General features: G+C 40.4%; 1 protein-coding gene across 5 annotated transcripts in view; it reads right to left on the minus strand.

Moving 5' to 3' along the window:
* The window catches only part of IPCEF1 (interaction protein for cytohesin exchange factors 1), a 177,545-nt gene extending 162,478 nt beyond the window's left edge, over positions 1–15,067 (minus strand). For 4 of the 5 annotated variants that reach the window (XM_024748041.1, XM_024748037.1, XM_024748042.1 and 1 more), the window contains exons 1-2: positions 14,910–15,067; positions 7,758–7,882 (exon numbers count right to left, since the gene is read on the minus strand). The gene's annotated coding sequence lies outside the window, so the exon portion shown is untranslated. The remainder of the gene's footprint in view (positions 1–7,757; positions 7,883–14,909) is intronic. The other variant, XM_024748039.1, reaches the window with a different exon arrangement.
* Positions 15,068–15,903: the final 836 nt, after the last annotated feature.

The following is a 15,903-nucleotide window of genomic DNA, read 5'->3' on the forward strand; positions in this document are numbered from 1 at the left end:
AGAATTTATTTATATTTTGGTTAAAGGATGGGGTAAGCTAAAAAACAATATTCTAAAGTACAGTGGATGAACACGAGACTTCCTCAGTGCTCTGTCATAAAGGGATTTCTTGGCCAATAAATTGGAAAAAGATGCTTAGTAAGTTTCCCCACAGTTAAAAATTTTCCCCATACTGCAGATTGACAACTCTGTTAGCATATTAGTCCCCTAAAAAAATCCTTCAGTGAAGAAGTTTGCTTAACTTTGAGCCTCTGTTTCTTTCTCCCTTCTCTGTGCTAATTAAGAGATCTCCTGGCATCAGAGGAAATTTTCATCTAACCTCAAATCAGGACTAGTCTCAGTTTTGAATCTTTGCTTTCTTCTCAGCAAACTCCACCAGAGTACTTCCTGGTCCTACTCTGAAATCCATGCTGTCAAATTTCTTACTAGCTCACAGCTAACCTGAATCTTCCATCTGTAAGAAATACAGCACAGCACACCTCTGTCACAAGCAGCGCACTCTTGGTTCCCTGGCAAGAAGAAAGTGAAAAGACTAAATATGTGTGGGCTTAGAACAAATGGAATTCAATATTACCTACCAAATGGCTTCCTCGTGAGGATAATCCTCTCTGAGAGAACACAGCAATAACCAATAACAACAAATGCAAAATCCATTTTTTTTAAGTATAGAACAAAAGAGATCCAGTTTAAGCCACTCCCCCGAAACAAAATGTGATGGGAAACAACCTTCTTGTTAACAGAATACCAACAGAACAACTTTTTTTTTTTGGTTGCGTGGACTCTCTAGTTGTAGCACGTGGGAGTAGTTGCCCCACAGCATGTGGGATCTAAGTTCCCCGACTAGGGTTCGAACCCGCGTCCCCTGCACTGGAAGGCAGATTCTTAACCACTGGACCACCAGGGAAGTCCCAGGACTTCTAAAATTATAGCCTCTCTTTCAACTAACACTCTGCCCAAGAAAGTTTTATTGGATGAAATGTTAAAACCAATCCAAGAATTTTCTCTTACAGTGTCTCTCCCAAGTATGTTCAGACATGAAACCGGGCCTTCCTAAGTTCTGATTAGCTCTTGACTTTTATCAGTACACCTTGCTTCCAAAGCTTCCTGGGCCAAAATAGTCTATGAGTTAAAGGTGAACCTTAATAAAGGAATCATTTGTTTCCATTTTTTAAAGGTGCAGTTCCCACCAAGAAAACCCTGCTACAATTTCATTAATTCACATGTAGGACGAACACAACTGAGAAATCAGGGACCATGACATTTTCATCTTTATACCCCATGAGACATTTGACCTATTGATAACTTTTTATGAGGAAAATTCACCTTCTGGTGAAAGCCTGTGAGTGACAAATACTTATCTGACAATCTAAGCTTAATATATCAAGAAGCTAAAACTCGTCAGTTTGTTTTACTGTGTGTTTAAAAACGTTTTGATTAAAAAAAAATCTTGCAAACTTTGAAGAGCTTCTTTCCTTCGGCAAATGGAACTGGAGACTCAAGTATTTTGTGTCCAGTTCTGCTTGAATTTCCACGTCCTCTATGCCAACTGGGTACCCTCCCTCCCCCAGCCCCATCTGTGCAGATTTCTAAATCACTGGAGAAACCACCAGGCAGAAAGTCAGCACAAATGCCTTCCAAGCCCAAGGAAGTTTTCCCTTAATGAGAGAGGCTCAGGAGGGAAAGGAAGACTGAGTAGGGGCTCTGTTTAAAATAAGCACATCACAAGGTAAAGAAAAATTATCAGTAAAGATAACGTGTAATCAGGAGGTTCCCCAAAGACCTTACAAGTATCTCGATGCTCAGCTGATCTTAAAGCAGGTCTGGTGGGGACCCTGGAGGGGATCGTGGTGGGAGAGACTTGAAAGAAATTTCATCTAATGGAAAAGCCAGCATTAGCTCCTGCCTTGTGGAAATACAGGCTTGTCTCTTATCCAAAGCCCCCTAAGCTATGTCGACTTCATTTTCTGATGGTCTTTGGAGTGTTATTGAAACTGAAGTCATAGGTTGGATCCTCAAATAAGCCAACTTGTTTAGATGCTTCCTCAGTCACAGACTCAACCCTAGTGCCTTATGCATGCAAAGCCTTGACAGAAATGATTATTAGGAGAGAGGAAGGATGAAATGAAGGAAATCTACCATCTTCACACACAAAGGACAATCCTGCATTATACTGAAAGACATTTTAAATGAGAAAAGCTGAAAGAGTCTTCAAAAATAAATGGTGCAGTCTTTGTTGTTGGGTAGTTGACATTTAGACTAGGCATTTATCAGCTCAGAGTTGTGGGACAGGTGAGCCAGGTGGTTTGGCAACCCAAATTAGCTCCCAGTCAGAAGGATCTGATTAGCTAATTCACGCAGTGGTGTTAGTGACTCATAACAACTGAAAGACCTTTCCTTTCCAAGAACGTGTTCATTTTAACCCAGATTTAACAGTGGAGAGTCTAGGAGTCTAGGAAATCTGGGCAGTGAAGTGAGCATTACCTCTAAAAAGCGGTTCGCGTTTGGGAAATCACAAAATCTCTTTGGACCTCAGTTCCTTATCCATAAACTGGTAAACGGAGAGTAAATGGAGTCCATAGTGCCTCTGAGCTAAAATAAGTTTGGTGCCTGATTCTATGCAGTGAGCACCGACATCAGGCGTCCAGCACAGGTGGGTAGAGGCCTCTACCCACCCAAGTATAAGGCTAAGAATACACGCCCGATGGGATGATCCAGGCTGGGACACCCTGAGGAGGAGAAGGTGATTAGGCTTGAACTCAAACTTTACCTAGATGATAAATCAGTAGAGACCGCTCACTGATAAAGGTCAGGCAACAGAATGCTCCAGAGCGGGAAACCTCCTGTAGGAAACAGCAAACTAGAGTCGAGCCTCAGATCAGCCATTCATTAGTACTACAACCTTGGACAAGTCATTTCACCATTCTGAGCCTCGGTTTCTTCCATGGGGGCGTTACTATCTGCCCTGCACACAGACAGCAAAAGTCAGTCTAAGAAAACGTGCACAAACGCACATTTTCGGGGGATTGTAAAGCAGTTATAGCTCAGAGGCTCCACACAAACAGACATTCAGGATTTAGAGGGAGGTCTCCTTCCCAAAGAATAAGACAAAAACAGACAAAGGCTAGAAAAACAGAAAACTTTTGAGTAAACAGCTTTCTATTTGCCCACTCTGAAAATATAGACACTGAAATGTCAATACATGAAACTTCCCTAGGCTCTCCAGGAGAACAGAAAGCAGGCTTTCAATGGAAATGACTGCATAATGAAAAGAGTGCTAAACCCAAGTCTTTGTCATACTTACTCAAAGTCCTGGACCATGTAAGACACTCAAGTAAGAAAAAGAATCAGAGAATCTCTGCTTTACACCAGGGAACAGAACACATGCTGAGAGGGAAGGCAAAGGATAGGGCTCAGCGGAGGGATTAGTCCAACATGCCCAGGTAATCGTGAAGAAGAGGTACAGAAACCTGGGGGTAGAGGTAGAGAAAAGAGATTTGGCCACAACCAAGATTCCCTGGGGGCTACTGATTGGGGTGAACAGGTAGGGAAAAAGAAGACAACTCTTCTTCCCCGAATGACTAGGTCATCTAGGAAGAGAAGTATTAGACAACAAAGCTACCTTGAACCTGGAACAAGTAGACAATATCAATGCAAGTGTGATTGGATAAAGCAAAATTAACCCTTAAATGAGGGAGTAAGAGAGCTTATGATTTTCTAAAATTATACCCAAGTTCATTTGTTTTGCTCGACTCGCCAAGAAACTCTCCAAGAACTCTGTATACTCTGGAGAGTATACGGAGAACAACCAGAGAATATTGGGCAATAGTTCAATTCTAAACATATGTGAGTTGCAACAACGCCAGTGCATATGAGCAAAAAACCCTGCTAGTAAGAGGAAACTGAGTGGGGAGCCAGAGTTGGATCAAGACTGGAAAGGTGGGGGTTTCAAATAATACTGTGGAATAATAGTTGAAGAGAATTGAGATCAGAGAACTTCCCGAGAACCTCCACAGATAACAAGACAGGGAACCAAGACGTAAATCAAATAAGATGCTATAGTTGAATGGCTTAAGGAGAAATCTGAGAGATGGAGTATATGTCCTTAAGGCAGACAAGGTCTACGTGAGTCTTGAAGTCTATAGATGCTGAATCCAGGAGGATGAGAGCTGAGAAAGGCCCTAGATTTGACCATAAGAGCAGTGTGAATAGAGTATAATGAACAAAAATAGGCAGGCAATTTGCCAGATTAAGTCAGTTCAGGAGCCTCTTATAGAGTGTGTGAATTCTCCAACCTCTCTGTTTTTTCTTCTCCTACTTGCTACACGTCTTTTGGTTTTTGCTTTGTGTCCACCAGAAGGTTCAATGCACAAGGAAGATGACATTAGTTGTCAAAATCTATTAAATATTTAATAAAGAAATGACACAAGCACAAACGGTGAAATGTATCTTTATGGATTGTATGGAATCATTCATGCTTTATCTGAGTCTCATGGTTATAACTCATTATGAGTTAATTATACAATATTTAGCCTTAATCATTTATAATAGCTCTATGACTTGATTTAAAAAGAGAAGTGTGATGCATAAGCCTAGAACTGCTGCCGAAGATCTAATTACTACCCACTTGGATTGATGAAAATATTTTTTCAAAACTATTTCAACTATTTGTTGAGAAGTGTGTCATGCTTCTAGGGATACAAAGGGAAAATAAGTGAAATAAGGAGAAAAGAAGAAATTTCCTTTTCCTCTCATTCAATTAGTGGGAAGAACATATTAAAAGATTTGACATGATGCATTGCCCACAATACTCAAGAAAGTACCGTTTTATTAGAAAAAATACAAATGTATGAAAACCCATCCTTATCATCAAACTTTCTCCAAAGCACTCCATTTCCCCATCAACCACTTTCCTCCTCATCTTCTCATTTCCCCTCATTTCTCCATGTCTCCAGAGGGGAATTATCAATGCCATCAACCTATCAACCCTCTGACTTCCCCTTTGCTCTTGCTACGTTTGACCCAATGATATACTCCCTCTGTCTTCAAAACACTTAACTTTGGCTTGGGGTACGTTACAACTACTTTATTGTCCTTTTGTGTTCTTCTTCTGTCTGTATTTCCAGTAAATCACCATCACAAGTGACACTTACAGCATGTATATATACATCATCTTGTGCAAGACCCCAATAACTCTTTGAGGCATGTAGCCATATTATGCTACCCATTTCACAAATGGAGAAACTGAGACATGAAAAAGTTACAACCCAAAGTTCACCGACATAGCAACTGGCAGAACAAAGCATGTGGCTTGGGGTCCAAGATTCTTCCCATTATGTAGCTGCCTGATATACCGCAGCATGAGCGCCATCTTGTCTTGGCTCCAGGGGAAAAGCTCTGTTTGTATTTTTTCCCCCTGACTCCGTGGTCATCTCTCTTCTTTCCATCCGCCTGAAACTTACCCTTTCTTTCATATCCTGATCAACTTCTTCCTCCACCACTAAATTCTCCCGGTTCATTCTCTAACTTTTACAATACTCTCTACACTGTTCATTATGACACTCATGTATCACTTTCGTCTTTTCGTTTAATGTCTCGTGTTAGTTTTGTTGCCCCAGTAAATTAGTAAGATATTCTAGGGCCTAACTTTTAAAAAATATTTTGTTTATATTTTCCACAATGCCTGATACACAGAAAATTCTCAACAAATTTTTGGTGAATTTCTCAGGGACCATAAGAGAATTTCTATGTTTAAGAAATAATTTTCCAATACCATTTGTGGCCAAGTAACTCAAAAATTCATATGAGTGATGATGGTGACAGACTTAAAAACACATGGAGATTAGGGTCCTACACCAGTCTTCAGGACCACCAGACACCACAACAAGACTGCAAAAAGACAAGTCAGCCGAGGAAAACCCTCTTTCCAAAAGACAGCCGCTGCCACCTGCTATGACACCCCAAAACTTGCCTATTCAGATTCATGCTGGGGTCTTCCCTCTACTGCATTTTGCTCTCTTGTTATTTTCTGTTTTGTTTTATATGACAACTAGCCACTTTTGGGATTAAAACTTGTTAAACTTGCCACTTCTTTGCAGTATCTGCAAATTCTCAATACCTGAACTTTTCTATGGTCAGTTATTATGAAGAAAAAGCTCTTCACTTATCCATCATGACCCATTCAAAAAGTTTGGTAACTGCACTCTTATTTGGTAAATTATTATATCTAAAATACGTAATGTGATAGGAATATGATTTTAATATGTCAGAGTACAGTTTTATCTCATTTTTGTCAAATACACTCATATATAAAGAAAAAAGACAAAATATTGAAGTTTTTGCACCAAAATATTACCTATGATTAGTTCAATATGGTAGGATCATGGGAAATATTTATCTTGTTTATGTGCATTTTTGGCAATAAACATACATTACATGTGTGCTACAGAAAAAAAATTATTTAAAAAACTTAAGAAGTAAATAGCAAGATAATTGATAACATAAATTTAGTACGAGGTTGAATGCAAAGTACTTGCCTAAAGAGCTCCTTCTTTCCTCTCCTTTTATCTAATTCGCTATTTACTAACCTTTTCTTTTTCTGAAGAACTTTTCCTGGTCTTATAATAAATAGAAATCATGAATGGAAACTATCCAAACACATCTTCTCAAAATCCTGCCTTCCTAACTTTTAATATCCATTTTTCTTCCCCTTTTCATTCTGAATTCTTAGAAGCAAATGTCCTGTCTCTGTGTCCCAAGCCTCCTCAGCTGTGACCTGGAAATGTCTTTAGGAAGGAGATTTTCCTTAAGGCTCAGGCGAATCTGTGACAAGCACTCTTAGCATTATATTCTTCACCCAAACACATATCCTCTGGCCCAAATGGGGTCAGGTTACATACATTCCCAGCCTGGGGAATGAATGGAAAGGTGAACAAGCACAAAGCAGCCTTATCTAAAAATAAGAAATCACGTGGCATCCTTTTCCCTCTGCCGTCAAAGCAGCCATATGTTACTGGACTCTCAGGTCGAGCAGACCCAGTTCAACTTCTGACTCCAGAAGCAAATTGTTGAGGTTGGGATCCTGACTATATCACTTACTGTGTGACCCTGAGCCAGGTTCTTAACCTCTCTGAGCCTGTTTCTTCATCAGGAAAAGGGAAGCTAGTTAATAACAGCGCTTCCTAGAGTCATTTGGTTAAGAAAATTAGACAATGAATATACAGACTTTAACCCCTTCCCTGGCAGACAGCAAGTGGACAGTACACGTTAACTCTTAGCAATAACAGTAGCACTGACTACACAAGACATACAGCCGCTGGGCACATGCAAATAAATGCAGCCTGTTTGAGAAACTACAATCATAAACAAGGAGCCCTCTTGAATGCTGTTTTCTGCCTTCATTCAAAGGCTTGCCTCAGTGGTGCTCACTGCCCAGAAAGTTCCAAGCAATATAGAGAACATCTCACTGGCCAGGGGCCTCCATCCACTGGCAAAAGGAGCACGTCCTTGGTAAAAGGTGCACGTCCTTGGTAAGAAACATGAGGCTGTGGGGGGCAGGCAGCAATGCTCAGTGTCTGAACTCAATTCAGGATTGAGAGGAGAATCTTGCTAATTTGCTCCCAGTGCAGAGCTCACAAAGTATTTAATGCAAAGTGGAAATGACCCTGAGTCTAGGACTCTGCTGTTACCGGGAACACCAAAGTGAAAAGCAAAGTCACTTCGGAAGAAATAGCCAAACCTATCACGCTCTGGTCACTTACTCTGCTTTGATGAATGCTCTGGGGTCTCTCATCTCGCGCTGGCTTCTCGGCCCAGGAGAGCTAGGGGTCTGGCGTTCCTCTCAAGGCAACTGATTTGTACATCACTTTGGAATGTTGATGAGCGTCTACAAAATAAAACAATTGCGCTCTAGTGCCTACCTCAAACCTTGCTCGACAACTCCCTCTAAGTCCCTGTTACCTACGCAAAAGGGCTCCAGCTGATTAATCAAGTTGAAAATTCAAGTGCAGGAGAGCTTGGTAGCTTCCAGGGTGAAATCCAGCTCTAGCTGGAAAACCCTGGACATATTTCACCAAGAGAGCTCAAGTTCAGAGCCTTCTCTTTGACAGAATGGCTGTAACTGAATCTAACCAAGAAAAGGTAGCGTTAATTCACACGATTATAAGGGAACTTAAAAGGTGATCTTGTCTGTTCTCTTACAATAAAACACATGGAAAACATGAGGTATCCAATAGGCATTTGGTGACTATTAAATGTTCAATAATGGGTACTCATCCTACCGTATGACTAATATTCACACTCACGAGTGAGAACAATTCTTTGCCTATTGGTCAGGATCGTAAGAGAGGTTGGGATTTATGGTTCAATAAGGAACCAGCAAATAAGGCCTTTAGCATAATTTGCTTCAGGCTTTTAACAGGGGGAAAGAACAAAGTTGTTATAACTGACCTGTACTTCAAGTGAATTAATAAAATGTTCCTGTTGCGACCATTAGTTTGCTAAACTAGCAGAATCTTCAACACGTTCAAGAAATTAATGAGACAACATGTGGTCATCAGACCAGAAAAACAGTGCAAACTTCCCCCATATTGTGTTATACTCTGAGCTATCCAAACAGAATAATCATAAACAAGTAGCCTGAAAAGTATGGTTTTCACGTCTGCAGCCATTTTCTCAGTTTTTGAAAAGAATTAAACGTTTCTTCCTTAAAATGTGACTTAGTATAAGTGCAGCCAAGTGTCTTCTGGCTGAGTCCTGACACCTTATAACGAATTATATCCTGTAGGAGTGGATAATGTTAAATTGAGACTCCTGGAAAGAATTTTGAGTCAGCTCCATTTCTTTCCTTTTTTCTGAGACGTCTTGTATTTTCCTATTTTAGACCAGTGTTTGGTATCAACATATAAATTTGCCTATAAATGGTTAAATGTTCTCGTCTTATGTGATATTAGAGGTTAGTACACAAGACTCCTAAGGAAGTATTTCCTTTCGTGAAAGTCAGGAAAATAAAGAAATTCTACCTTGTTCAAATGTGAAAGAATCTAACCAGCCACAACTTTCCATTGAACATTTTGAAAGAAATTATATAAAATTAATAACAAGTCTGAAGAAAATTGAATATAAATCAATTAAGGGGAGGAGCAAAAAGATCTTTTTAGTTTTGAGTAGATTAAATGAATTAGCCTCTTACAATGATGTTTTCCTGCTAAAAGAATGTTGCTCTGCTAGGAATAATTATGGTAATAGGAATTAGAGTAATTTAAACTTGACTGAAAAGAGAAAGTAAGGGGTTCTTATGTTGCAGAGAAACACAGAATATGCTTGAAATCCTGGCTATTTACGCTGTCATTAAAATAGCCATGCAGGTACCAAACTAACTTTATGTAACAGAGGGATCAACAACTACAGATGAAACCACTAAAATGACCCAACATCCATTAATTGGGGAGTTTCCATTTGCTATAGGTTTAGATTGGAGCCTTAGGTTTTATGTTTGGACCAAAGTGCTATCACATTACTTCATTTTCCAATTCCAAATATTTGAACTTTTCTTTCACTATACAACTTGGAGAAGTAAATATCCTCCCAAACAGACACTACTGTTCCATGTCTAGTAAATGACCACATCAGTATAATAGTCTGAAATCCCCAGCTAGACTCAATTTATGAAAGAATGTCCTTTTGTAGATTTCACCATAGCCTGATTTCCATTTTGTAAATGTGTTCCATTGTTTAGTGTCTGTGTTCATTCCCATTCAATGATGTAGTAAATCTACTGTCTGAGGCCCAATGCCACAGGTTAAAGTCAGAGAAATGAGTCATATTGGATTTGGTCCCTAGAAGTGCTTGCCAGCAATTAGATGAGTTTATTACTAGCATTTACAATGGCTTTTATTCTTTAGTCCCTGTATTCGTTTCCTAGGGCTATAGTAACAAAAGACCACAAGTTGAGTGGCTTAAAACAACAGAAATGTACTCTCTCATAGCTCTGGAGACCAGAAATCTGAAATCAAGGTGTTGTCAGGACCATGCTCCCTCTGAAACCCATAGGGGAGAATCCCTCCTTGACTTTTCCCAGGCGTCTGGAGGGCCGGCGATTCCTTGGTGTCCATTGACCTACAGCTGCATCACTCCAGTCTCTGTTCTCCACATCACATGGTCTTCTCCCTGGGTATCTCTGTCTTCACAGGGCTTTCTTCTTATAAGGACATCAGTCTCATTGGATCGTTAACCTTAATTTAATCACATCCACAACACCTCCATTTCCAAATATGGTCACTCTCTGAAGTACTGGTGGTTAGGACTTCAGCATACTTTTTCTTGGGGGGGGAGGAGGCACAGTTTAACCCATAACACCCCCTACTACCTTTCACCTAATCCTCTTATGCCAATAAAGCTCTTGTATGTCAACTGAGTCTCTACATGGTAAGAAAATAAAATCCGAGCCAAGACAGAAGGCCCCATTGGTTCATAACGTTTTTACTTTCTTCAAAGCGTTTCCACTTAATTGCATTTGGTCCACACGACAAAACAGACTGGTTAGGTATTTTTATCTCAGCTTTTATGGATGAGAAAACTGAAGCACGGAGAAGTTAAAGGCCTTGCTTGATAGCACACAACCTTTACATGCCACAGGCAGGGCACTTAGGCCTCCTAACCCCTCCATCCCGCTAATAAACAGAGCCTAATGTGTAGCATTATCACTAAGGGTGCAGTGACACTCAAGAAAGGCACTGGATGTTTTCAAATTAAATTTGTTATAAAAGGGCAACAGGAGGGACCCTTGTGAAGGGAGAATGTTATATATCTTGACTAAGGTTGTAGACTAACCAGGTATGGCTCTGAAAGTCATGGAACCCCCCTGGCTCTCCAGACCCCTTTGGTTCCTGCTGGTTCCTTACATAATACTTCAGGGCTGCCTAAGAAGCAGCTACATTGACAACCACATATGTGCAGTCATGTCAGGGCATAGGTAGCTCCCTGAAAAGAAAAGAAAAATTCCTTTCCAACCTGTTCAACCAAGAAATGGAAAGGAATGTCCCTTAAGGAGACTTCAAAGTAGAGCATGAATCTGTTCATACTCCCCCTTGGTCTCCCAATTCTTGGCCTCAGATAACTATCCTGTGTAAGAAAATCTTTAATGCAAATGAAATCAATGTAGTGTCATGTACGATGGTAGTGAGGCCACAGGCTCAGAGACACACAAAGATCTGGGTTTGAATCCTATCTCTGCCCCTGCCTAGCGGAGTGGTTTTAGGGTACTAATTTACCTCTCGAAACTTCAGCTTCGTGGAGATAACAGTAGTGCTACTTCCCAGGATTGTTTTGAAAAGTGATTGCTTTGACCAGTGTTCGTGTAAAAATGAAAGCGTTGATTACAGTGCCCTGAATATGGCAAGTGTTCAATAATATCATTGGTTTGTATTCAATGCTCCACCCATGAAATATTCAGCAAATGCTACGGACCAACTGTTCCAAAGTCTACCGTGTTGCTGCATCTAGTTCAAATCATATTCCATACTGGGTTTTCTGGCTTTTACAACTGGTCATAAGGTCCATTGTCTGTTTGATTAATTCTTTCATCTCTAATCTAAATTTCAGTTCTCACTGAAGATCTGGTCATTTTTTATTCAGAATTTTTTTAAGAGTTCATCCACACTCTAGTAATTTTGGGGTGAGTTTAAACTGGCTAACTGTTCACCTTTCAAGTCCTCCTATTTCAACACCCGTGTCAGTTTAGGAAATCTGTCTTTTGCTCACCTTTGTTCACTTTTTTGCCTCTCTGTCTGCCAATTATCTCTCACTCGATCATTTCTAAGTCAAGGACAGGAGATTTATTCCAATACCTACCTATAAGCCAAAATACTTGATTTCGGTTAAGTCTCTGATAAGGGCCTCCTCCACAGTGACAGGCCAGCACTGGGAGGTGGGATGGCCGAGATCCTAACAGGAAATATTTCTTACTGCACAAAAATATTTTTCTGATCCCTCCCCAGGTACACCAAGATGAAAAACACAAGTCAACATTCCCTTAAAAACTAATTACTCTTATGGTGGCAAATCTAAACTTAATTTAGAACTATCAAATTGACGTTGAACTTGCTAGAAAAGCACCCAATACAGGTTTAGAGGCAGTTGTAAATCATATAGACAAAATTGCCCTTTTTCATGTGATTCTAGGAACTAAGTAGACCAGTCAGCCCCAGAGGGGACCTTTTTCACTGTTCTCACTTTAGAACTGTCACACGATTCTGTACCAGTCTTAATCTCAAAGGAGACCCCCCTATGAAAATTAAATAACATACATCGTGTTATTTCATCCATCGCAATGAACCACAAACTTCAGCACACTGTAACTAAAACACTACTTTTGTTTCACTTTTGGTGGAAGGTTAAGAGAGTTAAAATTTTGCTTATTTATTTTAATTCAACATTTATTTTGTTTTCAGATTTTTAAGGTAGTCTCAATATGCTCCACTAACGAAAATTTTGAAAAAAAATAGAAAAGCACGAAGACAAATATAACTATCAGCTATAAACCAACTTAATTGTATGTTCACATTTTAACATATTTACCTCAATCTTGCTTCTCTGCAGTGTTTTTACATAGCTGAGAGTTATGTTTCTCCTTTTTGTTAACTTAGCCTTAATATACGACATAAACATCATTTTATTGATAGTATTTTTTATACAGATATACCGCCATGTGCTTAACCATCTTGATAACTAGGTATATAACATTTATTTTTAATAAATAATTCTTTAAAAGAATCATGCTCAATTTATGAAATTTAGAAAACAGCAAAAAACATGAAGAAAAGATAAATTGGTGGTTAAATCTGTAAGTGTGGCTATAGCGATTTAAAAACTGAAGAAAATATATTGGTAACTGCCATTTGGTGAAGATCCACGAGGTGGCAGGCACCGTGCAATCGTATTTCTAATCCTTATCGAACAACACAAAAAGGTCAGTTTATTATAGTCACCATTTTGCAGGTTCAGAGGTCATAGAGCTAGTAAGTGGTGCATATGGATTTTGAACAGCTGTGTCTAATCCCAAAACTATTTCTCCCGACTATGTCACACTGCCCGCCCATCACCACCTCCACTTCACCACTTCTGCCACAGCCACCGCCACCTCCACCACCACTTGTATCACCACCACTTCCAATCCCATTCTATCACTACCTCTACCACCTCCTCTGCCATCACCTCCACCCCCACCCCCAGTATGTCCACCACCATCTCCATCACCACCACTATCACCTCCATAGTCCCCTCCACCAACTCCACCTCCACCTCCGCCATCACCTCAATCACCACCTCCAGTATCTCCATCATCACCTCCACCCCCGGCCCCAGTATCTCCACCACCACCTCCATCACCACCACTCTACCACTCCTCCACCTCCACCTTCACCACCATATTGCCACCTTTAAGGCTTCTTATCGTCTCCTTTCTACATACGCTTTCTTCTCTTCCCACCTTCATATTCTCCTCCTCTCCTGCTTCACTCTGACCTTTTCCAACCTGCAGTTCCTTATGTGCCTGGGTAACGGAGACAGGGCAAAGGCTACCCTACCACACTCATTTTATGAACAATCCCAGTCAGTCATTCAGTCATTCAACAAACATTGACTGAGAGAATTTTATGGGTCAGGCACTGTCCAGAGCACTGAAGAGTCCAGTAATTCTCCCATTTGTAGGATTTTCTTCAATACCAAAGAGCTTATTTTTAAGGATTTTTCTGCACTCTCACACACCATTTACCCTATTCAACCTGCTTGCAAGTTATCAGCCTGTGCTTGGGTTCCCAGCTCACATTGCCTGGCTTCCATGCCGGATGGAAAGCAGAAGTGAGCTGCTTAAGAAGGATATGAGAGTTAAAAGGAAAGTCTCAGGCAATAGTCATGAAGTAATTTCTTATCTCTTATTGCCACAGCAAGCTACCGCAGGAAAGAACTGCCTATTTCCGTACTCAGATGATGTGTATTTGCTTAATGCAGCTTACCTGCAAGAGTTCATACATGGACCCTCTCCAGAAAAGAGAGTTGATATATAGAGGAAAGGGACGTTTAAAAAATAAATTAAAGAATGAGAACACCATGAAATACACACACTGAAATCCTTTTTCTTCTCACTTGCATGATGTGATCAGAAAGAAACCTGTGTTCTTTCTGTTTCCATTTCCACATAAAATTTTAATTAGCTGGAGAGGAATCAGACTCTGTGTATGACTATACAATGCCTAGGACAGTACTAAGAACACACAGGCCCCTACAGACTAATAAATTCCACTACCATAGTCAAAGATGCCTTGGTGGGTTATAACCCTGTCTCTTACAGTTAAATTTCCTTCACACATACACAAGCAAAGAAAACCAAATGCTTCAGATGCCCTGGGTAAAAACCTCTGAACCAACATCACATAAGTTCTCGTTTTCACACAGAGATGTCTTGTCAAGCCTGTGATTTTATCTAAAAGTAAGATCCCCTCCAGCTGCCTGCATACAAAGGGGGATTCTCCACAAAGAACACACCTTCTCAAAAGAGGGTGGCCACAGAGTGTTTCCCCTAATGAACTCCTCAGGACCCACACACATGCTGAATTGTGCTTTTCTAAATCAAAGCCACGGTCTGAGGTCCCAGCAGCTATCAATACAACATCCATTTAAGAAACAGAGGAAAGCAGAGTGAGTACACAGCTCTCTCCTTCAAAGCTAAAGAGTGTCTTTAGCACTGGACTTGACAGCAGCAAGTTTATGAAGAGCTGAGCAAACGGTACATCCCAAGAGTCACATCTTAGTTACAACTCACTATGTTAAAGACAGTACTAGGGTATCCACTGCTTTACCATCTTGAGATGCCAAGCAACGACTTCATATATCAGCCAAGGAGTGGTTTTACTTACATGCAATAAAAAGAGAGTAAATCCAAGCACTGGCTCTTTATCCCTGAATTCAGAAAATTCATAATACCCTGAGGCCAAGGTTGAGGATTCCACTGGAAGCGGCCACAGCTCAGGCGGCTCTGGCTACACCAGATGACCATTAGAGGCTGACCAGAGCGTAAGGCTCTTTCGAAAGAAGAGGAAGTGTCATCTCTACTTCCCCAATGTCATTGTTCTTCCTTCTTGTCATTTAATGATCCCTTCCTCAATTCTGAAACCCAGGACACAGTTCTTGCAAATCAGTCGTGTCTCATCTGTCTGGCTCCACCGATCATTAAACACTACTCGGTGTGTTCATTTCCAGGACACGTGTGTGAAACATTGCATGGTTTGGCTGTGCTGATTTGGAGGCAAAGATGTTTATCTGCAGGCATGGAGGGCGAGGTCATCTGCAGGCACGGAGTGCAGGGTCACCTGCAGAACTGTTCCCGGTGTGTCTAGTTGAAGTGCCGCTTTTTTATCATCAGTCTTTTTTGGCTGAATGTTCTTTCACATTTCCCTTCTTTCTCCTCTCTTAACGGTTCATATTACTTATAAATAGAGGGCACAGATAAATTCATAAAAAAGTATCTTAGGATAAGAACAAGGCTTAGCCTGCCATTCTTTTGTAGCATACTGAACGGACTAACTTCAAAACTTTTCCTTCACACACTAGAAGAGGAAAATGACAGGGAAAAGTTAGATTTGAATGCATCACCCAGGGGGTTCACAGGGGGTTACCCTACAGGTTTATTTAAATAAAGTATATAAAATTCCAGTCCTCCCACTTCTCCTTTTCAATACCAGTTTCCTTTATACCTTGCTGGGGAAAGAACACAATCTCATTATATTTATACTCCACTTTCAAAGAAAAGGAATCAAATCATTAGAAACAGGCTCATGACCATGCAGTTTCCCAAGATGTGGTCGCTAGATCGCTAGCACGTGTATTTAGTTATCCATCACTACGTAACGG

The sequence above is a fragment of the Neophocaena asiaeorientalis genome, unplaced genomic scaffold (genome assembly GCF_003031525.2).
Source record: "Neophocaena asiaeorientalis asiaeorientalis breed wild unplaced genomic scaffold, Neophocaena_asiaeorientalis_V1.1 scaffold123, whole genome shotgun sequence".
Lineage (NCBI taxonomy): Eukaryota > Metazoa > Chordata > Mammalia > Artiodactyla > Phocoenidae > Neophocaena > Neophocaena asiaeorientalis.